Genomic DNA, 12701 nt, shown 5'->3' with positions numbered 1-12701 from the left:
ACATTTGTGACAAAAGTTTCAGCAAACAATGATTAGAGGAGAACTTCCTTAACTTGATTTAGAGTATCTACAAAAATTTCATGGCTAACATAAAATTCAATAATGAAGGATTGAATGCTTGCCTTCCCAAAACAGAGAACAAGGCAAAGTTGTTCATTCTCGCAGCTGCTATGCAGTATTATACTGGAAGCCCTAGCGCAATAAGGCAAGAAAAACAGATAAAATGCATACAGATTTTAAAGGAAGAACTAAAACTATCCCTATTCACAGGCAACATGACCAAAGGAAAAAAAAAATCACAAAGAATCTACAAAAAAACAAAACAAAAATACTTATTATTGAGTTTAGCAAGGTTGCACGATATAAGGTCAACATGAAAAAATCTATCATATTTTTATATGCTGGTAATAAGCAATTGGAAGCCAGAATTTTAAAAATCGATACCATGTACAACATTTAATTACTTATGTACAAAGTTCCCCCAAATTAAATAAATCTAAGAAAACATCTTCAGGACTTGCATGATAAACACTACAAAATGCTTATTAAAGGAATAACATCTAAATAAGTGGAGAGACATACTGTGTTTCTGGATTGAAAGACTCAATATGGTTAAGAAGTCAGTTTTCCCTCAAATTGTTCTATAGATTTAAGGCACTCCCAATCAAAATCCCAGCAGAATGTTTTGTAGATATGGACAAGCTGATTCTAAAATTTATAGAAAAAGGAACTAGAATAGCCATAACAAATTTGAAAAAAAAAAAAAAAGATTTAGAGAAGTGACACTACCCCATTTTAAAGCTCCAGTAATCAAGTGAAGACTCTTTAAAGTCCCTTGGACTTCAGGGAGATTAAAGCAGTTAATCCTAAAGGAAATTAACCTTGAATATTCATTGGAGGGACTGATGCCGAAGATGAAGCTCAATACCATGGCCACCGGATGCAAAGACCTGACTCACTGGAAAAGACCCTGATGCTGGGAAAGATTGAGGGCAGGAAGGGAAGCGGGTGACAGGATGAGATGGTTAGATAGCATCGCTGACTCAATGGACATGAGTTTGAGCAAACTCTGGGACATAGTGAAGCACAGGGAAGTCTGGTGTCCAAGGGGTCACAGAGAGTCGAACACGACTTAGAGACTGAACAACAACAAAATCAAGACTGCTGGGCCTTGGTAACAAGTAAATTGATAAAACATAATAAATAACCCAGAAATAGATACAAATATGACCAACTGATTTTTGATAAATTCAATAGAGATGAGATTATCTCTGTAAGAAGTAGCAATGGAACAATTCAATATCCATTGCAAAATACAAAATGAAACAAAAAAAGAAAACAAGTTCACACATTCTTTACACAAAACGGATTATAGATCTAAATTAAAATGATTAAACCTTTAGAAGAAAACATCAGGGAACATCTTCATGACCTTGAGTCAGGCAGAGTTCTTAGAAGTGACATTAAAAGCATCATTCATTAAAGAAACGAGTTGATGAATGGGCCTTCATTAAAGCTTTTTTCCCATGAAAGACACTGTTAAGAAAATGAAAAGATGAACTACAGACTGAGAGACAATATTTGTAAACCACATACCTGACAAAGGACTTGTATCCAGAATACACAAATAACTCTCAAAGCTCAACAGAAGGAACATAAACGACCCAATAAAAAAATTGGGCAAGCAATTGAGACATTTCCCCAAAGAAGACACACAGATGGCCAATAAGTTCATGAAATTCAAAATAAAATGAACATCCAAGATACCATCAGAATCTATCAGAATGGCAAAAACAAAAAACAAACAAAATCCCACAAATGCTGGTGAATATATGGAGCAACTGGAACGCTATATATTGCTGGAGAGAATGCAAAAATGAACAGCCGTTCTGGAAAACAGTTCAGTAGTTTCTTTTAAAGTTAAACATACACATACCACATGACCTAGTGATTCATTACTGGGCATTTACTCAAGAGAAATAAAAACGTGTTCATGCAAATAGCACTCCATTTATAATTGCCCCAAATGGAAACAGCCTAAATGTCCTTCCGTGGGTGAATGGATAAACACACTGTGATCCATTTAAACACTGGAATACTAAGTACTCAGCAATAACAAAGAAGGGGTTTTAATGCACGTCGCAACATGAGCTCATCTCAAAGGCATTAGGCCGAGCAAAAAGCTACCTCATAAGTTTACATGTGGTCTGATTGCACTTCTATGACATTCTGGAAAAGGCAAACTATGGAGAAGGAGAATAGATCAGTGGTTGCATGGGATACAGGTACGGGGGTGACAAAAAGCAGCACACAAGGAATTCTGTGGGGGGATGAGTGATGGAACTGCTCTCTATCTTAATTGTGATGGTGATTACATAAATCTATACTCGTATAACTATATTCACACATGCACATACAATCCCAGCAGTATTCCCCACCAGCCTGTGATGGTCACGTTAGCTCCATTTTTATCCAGCCCTCCCAAGAAGGTCTGCTTCCAGTGGACTCCTTGTTCCAAAGGTTCCATGAAGACCTCTCAGCACAGCCACTGCTCCCAAGGCCCACCTAGCAAAGCTTCCCAGGAGGTGGTCTTCCTAGGCTGGCCCAGAGTCTGGCACTACCTCCGGCCCTCAGCACTGCCACCAGCACCGCCAAGCACCCAGCCATCAGGCAAGTCTGCCAGTGCTGAGGTGCTGCACTGGGAGATGCCCCTTCTAAGCCCTGGGCAGCAGGAGAAACTATACTTTGCACTAAAGGGAAAAAGAGATCTGTCCCATTTGCTGCATCACACCTTCACAAAGACGTTGCAAAGTGCTCCCAACTTATGAACATTTTTGTAGAAACAGCTCATTCATTTTTACTTCCAGTAACAGCTGAGCCCTTACCCCCATTTTTTTCATTCTCTGCCCCAAGACGCTGGGCTGAGATGAGTGGAAGATGCCAAATTGTAACTCAGGCTCAGATCTCCCTCCAACCCCTGAGGCTTCCTCTTCCTTTAGGATCACTGGGGTCCCAGGAAACAGAGGATCTCCCAAAGGCATGCATACCCTAATCACTGGAACCTTAGAATGGGTTATGTTACACGGCAAAAATGACTTCAGTTCAGTTCAGTCGCTCAGTTGTGTCTGACTCTTTGTGACTTAGCAGGCATAATTAAGGTTATGGGCTTAAAACATGGAGAGTATCTGAATTAGTTGGGTGGGCCTGCTCTAATCGTGTGAGCTTAAAAAGCAGAGAACTTTCTCAAGTGGAGACAGAAGAACTGAGGCAGAAGAAGCCGAAGAGATCGGATCATGAAAAGAATTTGCTGTGTCATTGCTGGCTTTGAAGACAGAGCAGGCAATGGGGTGAGGAAAGTAGGGGGTCTTACCAGGCTGACGGAGATCTCCCACAACACCCAGGAGGGAACAGAAGCTCAGTGGGGAAATCACAAAGGACAGAACTGGGTGAGGCTGGGACCAGAGTCTCCCCCAGCACCTCCAGAGAAGAGTCCTGGCCCACCCACTGACCTTGGCTTTGTGAGACCTGGATTGGAGAAACCTGCCCAGCTCACCCAGACTTCTGACACACAGAACTATGAACTGATAAACTCAAGTTGTTTTTGAGCCCCTAAGCTTGCAATTGTTTTTATGACAGCGATAGAAAACAGCTGCAGTCATCATGCAAATAAACTCCCAGCGGGCCCTTCCAACACACCCAGACATGACTGAACCCCCACTCTGGAGTCAACCTGGGGCCCCTCTGGAATGTCTGCTGTCTCTTCTGTATGTTTCATCTCCTGGTTCAGCAGCCTTGTCCCCGGCAAAAGGGCAGGGGCAGCAGGAGCTGGCAGATGCGTCCCATAATCAGCCACAAAGGAACCCTCACAGAGCCCAAGAATTATTTAATTTGAGCAAATGCATTCTAACTCCTCCTTCACAAGCCCACCCCAGATGGTTCAGGGCTTCAAATTGAGGCAACCATACAAGCTCCCTATTAGCCTCCTGTAAGTCCCTTCTAGAATGCAGGCAGATTGTAAACAGTGACCAAGGAGAAATGGGGCAGGCTTAACCTACCTCCTCTGGGACCCAGAGCCAGCCCTGTGTCCCTTCCTTGGTTCAGTTTTCCTCTGCTGGAACATGACGGGGAAGCCCAGATGGGCCCCAAATTCCTTCCAGCCTTAGGGATCTAGAAATAGAAGATGCCCCAACCCCCACCATCACCACCACCAGGCTGTGTTGGCTCCTGAAAAGGAAACACTGGCTCCGCCGGGAAGTGGCAAGGAGCCCACTCCAGCAGGAGCCCTTCCGAAACAGAAGTCAGGAATGGAACATCCCAGGACGTGTTTGAGTATCTATTCAGTGTTACAGCAGAATCACGTCCCCCAAAAGATGTAATGGAGAACCAACTCCTAGAATCTTATTTGGAAAAAGGGTCTTTGCAGAGGGAATCAAGTTAAGGTTATTGGGGTGGGCCCAAGTCCAGTGTGGTTGGTGTCCTTATAGGAAGGAAAGACAGAGACACAGGAGGGAGATGACCACTTGAGGGCAGAGGTGGAAACTGAAGTGATGCATCTATGATCCAAGGAACTCCAAGGATTGACGGCCACCATCCCTGGAAGTTAGCAAGAAGCAAGGAAGGATTCTCCCCTGCAGGTGTCAGAAGGAGCACGGTCCTGTCGGCATCTGGATTTCAGATGTCTCCCCTCCAGAACTGTCAGAGTGACTTCTTATGATTTCAAAGCCAGCTAGTTTGTTGTCCTTTGTTATTAAGCATCCTTAATAAACTACTGAATCCAGTTGGCCAGTAAATTTATTGAACGACGTGTCAGGCAGTGGCCGGGGCACTGCAGATAGAGGAGGAACCCAAACAGATGAAAGTTTCCATCCCCGGGACATTTTCATTGAACTATTGTTCCGAGGGAACAAGGAATTTGTTGAAAAGGTATGGTTAGGAGTTAGAGAGCGTCCATAGCGTCCTTGATTTATTTGGAATGAGATGTCCTGTGCTATTTTTCTGGTCATTTTCCCAATAGAGGCACAGAATTTTAGAGCTGGAGAGGACCTTTGCTATTTCTCTAGGCAAAAGTCATGATGTCTCTAGTCTGGGAACTAAAGTTTAGAGAGAGGAGGTGCTAGGACCAAACCAACACTCCAAGCGGGGATCACGCATGCCCAGGGCTCCAGTCTGTGTGGATCTTGGGCTGGGAATGAGGTCCATGTGGACCACGGAGCGGTGGGGCTCAGGGAATGGGGTTTTCTGGGACCCAGTGTTGGGGACTCCCAGGGTGCTGTGAGTTCGGGGCTTGCTGAGACAACCAGGAGGCTCTTCAGTGGTGAAGTATCCATACATACTTCTCTTAACATGATAATATTAATCTGTATCCCATCTGTATGGATAACCGGAACTCCTCTTAAACAGTTGTTTTTTCTTATCTGCCTGTCCCTGTTCCCTACCCCTCATCCACCAAAGCTGTCCGAAGGACCTTCCTAAATACACGTCTGCGGAGCGTGCTCAGCTTCACATTATCTGGTGGCTTTGCATTCCTTTTACGAGGAAGAACCAGCCCTAGCCCGCCCTACGGTGTCCCCCATCCCCTCCATGCTCTGAGCGCTCGTCCCCCCACTCTGAGCTTCAGTGACCTGGGTCTTCTTCGGCCTGCCCACTGTGCTATGCTTCTCCCTGCCACAGCGCCTTTGGACAAGCCACATCCTCTGCCAAAGGCATTTCTTCCTCTGTCTCCTCTTCTCCTATTTATCTCTCATCCTCTAGGGCTTGGTTCAGAGTTCACTTTCTCATGGCGTCCTCTTCTCCAGGTTAGTTCAGTTTTGTTTCTTCACATTTGTCTCACATCAGCCTGTATTGTCCTTTCTAGTATTTTCTCATCTTATTCTTATATAGTCACGTATGTAGATGTCTGCCTACTAATCAGGCTTTAAGAGTTGAGAGAGCAAGGATGTTTCTCCTTTGCTCATCATTTATTCCAGCCCCTAGCACAGACTGGAACATGGCAGGAAGTCAGTGAAGATGTTACTGAATGAATGAATGACTCCCTTCCCCACTCCCTGCCAGAGAAGGCAGCTTTTCCTGTATGCTACCAGTGCTCCTGGGTAACTACCAAAATACCTCTGGTTATTATCCCCAACTAGTTTCAAGATATCACATTTGTACTCAGGCTCATACACACACACATCCCTTAGAAGCAGCCATTGCTCACAATGCTTTTGATTGACCTTTTCATCATAGACTCACATGATGCCCAGGGTGAGTCTCTGAGCTTCCCAAGGTGGTGGGAAGAAATCAGTGGAGAAAGAGACTGGAAATGTGCTTGGGGGGTCCCAGTGCTTTATCCTAGTGCTAGAGGAGTCTTGCTGGTATTTAGCAGGAGAATTCTATGCTTTGAGGACTCTCCAAATGCTCAGACATGCAAGCACATGAAGCTCTTTCTGGAGGTCAATGTTCCTATTTGAACTGAATCCCTGAATGAGGACTGGGGTGGACAAGGAAGGGGCCTGGAGTGGGGATGGGTTGGCTGGGAAAGACCCACCAGCACTTAAGTGGCAGAGCTGAGGCCGAGCTCTCAGTGTTTTAGTGAGATGCCTCTTTCAATCATCAGCTAACTTGTCTCCCCTGGGACTTCTTAAACCACTTCTCTCTTTATGGCATGTAAAGAAGAGAGAGTGAGGATCGACCATATATCACTGGAAAGACAGGGAGGAATGGTTCAGGGAGCTTTGACACACAGCTGCAAGATGAGGACCCACAGGCAAGGTCGGGCGGGGGAACTGCACAGGCGTGGGAGCGAATGGCCCCAGGCACAGACCCACCCCTGTTCTCCTGTGGATCAGCTTCTTTGGGGCCCTGGAGGGCAGGGCACAGGCTTCCTGCTGTCCACAGACTGCCCCAGCTGTGCCTTGGAGAGGACTCAACTTCCAAAGTGCTTATAGAGGGCGTGTGGGCCCTTAGAGAGCCAACTTGGCTGTGATATCGAACAGTCCTTCCCCAGTACTTGGCTTCAGTTCTCCCATCCCCTAGAGAAGACATTGGAACTCAACAACCACACCCAAGCCTCCCAGCACGGAGTTCCTAGGGCTGAAGACATGGCTCCTGGGCCCCTCCCCTGGCTCTGTGTTTACAGAATAGAAAGCCGGATCACTTCTCTCCAATGGCCACTGGAGCAGGGGAGCACTGGTGGATACTGATACCATGCCCTGAGTTCAACATCCATCTGTGCCCCTTCCAAGTCACCTGACCCTGACCAAGTCACTTAAGTACAGCTTCTGTCTCTGAAATAGCGAAACTAGCATCTTCGTCCTGTGGTTATTTGAGGGTGAGCAAGGCAGTGCATGTCACATGATGTGCCAAGCCCAAAGGACCACACAGAGGGTGCTTCCCTTTCTGGATAGGAAGCGTTGCCCATTCTACAGGCTTTGGGTTTCTGTGGGCTTTGAGGCTAGCCTGGGCGTGCTTCACCCAGGTAGCAACGCTGCAAGCAGGCAGAACCCTGCAGAAATGCCTGGTGCGGGCGCTGCCCTCAGGCAGTACGGAGAATCACTTACTATCGGGTGGCTAGTGAGGAATAACAATGCTCACAGTTCAGGTGCTCTGATCCAAGTTCATAGCTCCATGGACCAGAGGAGCCACAGGAAACTTATCTGAACCCCACCTAGAGGGCACACAGGCCCAGCTACAAAAGGAAGGGCTGAAAGAGAAAACTCGTTCCAAGGGTTTGCCAACAAATCTGTTCATGAAAGCTTTACCCAGGAACCAGTGTCTAGAAAATTAGTTGGAGCTTTTCCCTGGCAAATGTGTGGCTCTCTTTGCCTGACACTGTCCAGGACCAGAAAAAGTTCTCAGATCAGCAACCAGATGGGTCCCAAACTGGCAAAGTGACCCGGGCTAGTAACCAGCTTTGCTGACCCCTGTTTCTCCATCTGAGATGGGTGCGATCCCGGTTCTGGGGATCTCCCAGGGCCATCATGAGAGCCAAGCCGTCATGTCATGAACCTTCATTTCAAACGGGCAGAATGAGAGAATTGGGGGAACAACCAGAAGATTCAGGTCCTAAGGGGCTGACTCAGGGACTAGACAGCAGGTGACAAGACCTGGGTGCGCACCTCACCCTGGCCGCCTCCCAGCTGCACCACACTAGGCAACACGCTGAATCGCCCACGGTTTGGGTTTCCTGATTTTCAAAAGAACAAACAAGGGTGTGTTAATATCCACCCAAGAGACATTCTGAGATTAACTCCCAACCAGCTGGTGAAAGTGCAACTGGCCAGAAGGCTTTGGGAAATGCCACCTGGACAAATGGTGGGTGTCCGGAGGTGGGAGGCACACGGGCTGTGTCTGTTTATTTTCTCCGAGGAGGCACGTCTTTGACCAAAATGGCTGCCAGGAGCATCGCACAGGGACACGGCTGCTTTTGCGAAATCAGACACCCGCTCCCTGTCCCTCGGGCCAGGCGTGATTTAATGAAATCCTGTTTACCTCTGGCTGGAGCTGCTGTTTTCAAGATTTCCTTGAAAACACATCCCAGATGGCCCCGGGCGGCTCACTTCCCGTACCAGGAACACAAGGCACGTCCCTCTTGGGTGGGCTGGTCCCTGTGGCAGGGATGTGCCTTAATTGACAGTAAGCTCGCGTCTCTGGGATCTTCTCCCCCTCCTTTCTGCTGTCTTGGCCATGCCATCAGTCTCTGGTCCTGCAGTGACCACGATGGACCCTGGCAGCTAGAGACAGGAGTGGAGCAGTGGAGTGCAGTCTTTAGGTTTAGGGAGGCCAGCCGTGGGGACCCTGCCGCAGACCCCAGACCCACACAATCAGCTCTGCTTCTAGAATCACAGGGCCAGTACACACCCCAGGCAGATGTGCAGACTGGGCTCTGTGCAGCTGCCCAGCAGATGGAGTTCCTGTGGACTGAGCCTTGCCCGCAACAAACACCTCAGGTCTGCAGGCTGCTCTCACCTCTGTGTCCTTCACGTGCGTCACCCTGTGTTCCCAGGGCAGCCCACCTAGGTGCTGAGGTAGGATTACTTGGCATTCACCTCTGATTTTATGAATGGGCAACGTGAAACCGAGAGAAAATGAAAATAACTTACCCATGATGCTATAGCCAGAGAGAAAGAAAGAAAATTCAAGAACAACTGTATAGGGCTCGGAAATCACGGGTCTCTCTCCTAAAGCACAAATCCTTTAGGGAATCAAAGAAACAGTGCAGTCCTTAATTCTACAGATGGGAAAACTGAGGTCCAGAGATGGGAAGAAGCTGCTAGGGGCAGGAGGAGGTCAGAGAAAAGGCTTTTCCAGGCCCACAAAGCATCTTCTTGCTCGTCACATAGCAGGGACTGAAGGGGGAGGCAGCGGGGCAGTGAATGGGGCTGTGGGCTTAGTGGCTGGGTCAGGTGGCCCTTTCTGAGCCCTTCAGCTGAGTCTCCAACGTAGTGTTGAGGCTCATCCTGCCCCCTGGGGCTGCACTGCGAGTGCCTGGGAGAGTGAGTCAGGCTGGTCATTGGGGGAAGGGCTGGTCACTGGGGTCTCTGAGTCCAGCAACGGCACCTCACTACACTGCACCCCTCGAAACATCTTAAGGGTAGCATGCTGTGACTCGTACTTTCAACAGAAATTGTGTGCGTGTGAATTCCCCTGGGTACTGAAGTAATCCAGGTGCTGGCATGGCTTGAGTCAGACAGAGAGACCAGAAGCCTTCAGATGTCATCACAGCTGGGCATCGCCTTGCCCTCGCCTTGTTCTGTCAGCTTAGACGGCCAGTGATCAGGCCTTATTCACCCTTGTGTCCCCAGGCCTGTGGCTTAACCACCAAGGTCACCTTGGACAAGGTAATCCCTCTCAGAAGTTCTGTTTTCTTCTTCTCATTCATTCATTCATGCACTCGATATGGATTGATTACTTACTATGTGTCTAAGAGAGGAGCTACAGCAGTGACCAAAAGGGACAAAAATTCCTGATCACATGGAGCTTAAACTCCAGTTGGGAGTGGGGGAGGGATGGAAAAACGTCTTAGAAACATTGATGGTATTTAGATGGTGATAATATGGGGAAAAAGCGAGGCAGGAGAGGATGCCAAAGAGAACCATGAGTGGGGGGAGGAGGAGGAGTTTCTGCTTTAAATAGGCTGGGCTGGGCATCCCTGGGAAGGTAGTGACAAAGTAAGACAGGACTGAGGCAAGGGAGACAGCCACAGGGCTGGCTGAGCTAAGAATGGTCCAGTTGGATGGGAACACAGGGCTTAGGTCAGAACGTCATTCAGAAGAGCTGCGCGCCAGGATGTTCTCAACAGCTACACGAGTGACTGGCTCCATAAGGGTGTGATTCAGGGTAGGTGTTCACAAACTGTCACATTTCCTTCCACTTTTCTTCTCAAATTTGTTAGCAAAATGAAGCTTTATTTTATTTAAAGCCTTTAAAAAAAAAAAACAAGCTGTTTTCAAAGGCAGTTAAAGAAACGTAATCAATCGTACGGTGTCAAGTGACAGATGGAAAAGGAAACCAAGAAAGAACAGACATTGGAAACGTTCACAGGAAAATGTCACCACTGGAAGGAAGATAAACAATCACCTTCTCCAAAGCTTCTAGTCATTAAAAGGAAACTGAAGTCCAGGGAAGGGAAGGGACTTGACCGAGGTCAGTCCAAGAATAAGTATTACGGTAAACTTCCTCTCATTTGGAAAGAAACAGGTGTTCTGACGGTAAAGGGCACACAGACCTGCTGCCAAAGGGCAGGGAAGAGCTCCAGGCAGATGTGTTCTGGAATGGAACAGACTCGGGTTTGAATCCTGGGAATATCAAGTGTTTGTGAGAGGCAGTGCAACTGGGACTCTCATATAAAACGGTCCAGCCAGCTCGGAAAAAAGATCTGGCAGTTTCTTATAAAACCAAACACACCCCTGTCCCATAACCCAGTATTTCCACTCTTAGACGTTTACCTAAGAGAAATAAAAACATGTTTGTACAAATCTTTGTACAAGGATGTTCAAAGCAGTTTTATTCATCATTGTCCTCAAACTGGAAAAACCCAGGGCCCATCAGCCTAGAAAAAACAAACAAAAACCCCCAAACAAACCCCAAAACAATTATGGTATATTCATATAATGAAATTATGCTCACCAATAAAAATTAATCCACAGATACATACAAAATATGGATGAATTTAAGAAACCCATCATTTGAGTAAATGAAACCAAAAGGAAGAGATGAAAGCAGCAAAACTGAGAAATAAAGGTGATTGAAAAGTTCTAACAGCTACTTGTTGTGTTTTCTAGCCACTCAGAAGCTTCTGAATACCCTTGCTATGTCTCATAAGTATACTGCGTTATGAGTTCTGTCTTCTCAAGGGAGAAGTCAGAATACTCGCTTGTGTGTGTGTGCTAGGCTGCTTTAGTTGTGTGGTACTCTATGCAATCCTCTGGACTATAGCCTGCCAGGCTTCTCTGTCCATGGGATTCTCCAGGCAAGAATATTGGAGTGGGTGGCCATGCCCTCCTCTAGGGGATCTTCCCAACCCAGGAATTGAACCTGTGTCCCCTGCATTGTAGGCGGATTCTTTACCACTGATCCACAGGGGAAACCCCTGAATACTTGTTTACCCAGCCTCTTTAGCAGCTAGCACAACTGTCTGACCCCTCCAATCAGAGACACCTGCTGGAGAGTTGGATTTAGAGGTGAGCAACTGGAGGAAAGGAACTCAGCACAGAATCTGTGTTTGCTGGTGAGGGTGGAGGCTAAGAGGTCTCAGCAGCACTGACTACACAGTTGCACTTGGATAAGGAAGTGGCATGGAGCTGATAGCAACTGTGATAGGAAACAGCAAATAGCAAGTAGCAAATAGGAAATCCTGTCATAGCTAGGATATAGTGATGATGCGGCAGCAGTGGCATGGCAGGTCCCTCCCTCATCAGACCATTTCTGGAGTCAGGTTTCAGACAGTGTTTATAGAAGCTTAACCTCTCGAGACAGGTCCTCAAGTCCTTACAATAAGTCCATTAGCTCCCCAGTATGCTAAGAGATAGGCTACCTGGAGAAAGGAGAGGCTACCCACTGCAGTATTCTTGGGCTTCCCTGGTGGCTCAGATGGTAAAGAATCCGCCTGCAATGCGGGAGACCTGAGTTCGATCCCTGGGTTGGGAAGATGCCCTGGAAAAGAGAATGGCAACGCACTATAGTATTCTTGCCTGGAGAATCCCCATGGACAGAGGAGCCTGGTGGGCTACAGAAGTCAGACATGACTGAGCCACAGAGCACAGAGCACACCACCCCCCGCTCCTCTTCACCCCACCTTCTGCGTGCCTTGTTCTCCACCTCATTTAATGGCGACTCTGTCCTTTGAGTTGTTCAGGTCAACAAACTGACTCCTTTTACTCCTCTCAGATGTAATGCTCAGTCTAGCAGAACATCCTGTGTAAAGGTCTGACCTCTAAAACAGACCCAGCACCCAACCTCCTGGACTCCTGAGGTGTTGCCACCTTCTCCAAACCATCATTTCGTATTCAGATTCGAAAAAACAATAGGCTAGTTAACTTTCTCCCTGCTTCCATCCTTGTGCGTTATCCTTAAGTTTCAAAACTGCAGACAGAATGACCCTTCTAAAAACATTAATCAGATCTTGTCATTCCTCCACTGAAAAACCTATGGTGATTCTTCATCTCACTCAGAGTAAACACCAAAACCTGCACAGTGGTCCAAATGGATGCAAATCTCCTAAA

This window comes from Bos javanicus, chromosome 28 (assembly GCF_032452875.1).
Source record: "Bos javanicus breed banteng chromosome 28, ARS-OSU_banteng_1.0, whole genome shotgun sequence".
NCBI lineage: Eukaryota > Metazoa > Chordata > Mammalia > Artiodactyla > Bovidae > Bos > Bos javanicus.
This window is presented reverse-complemented; position numbering follows the sequence as displayed.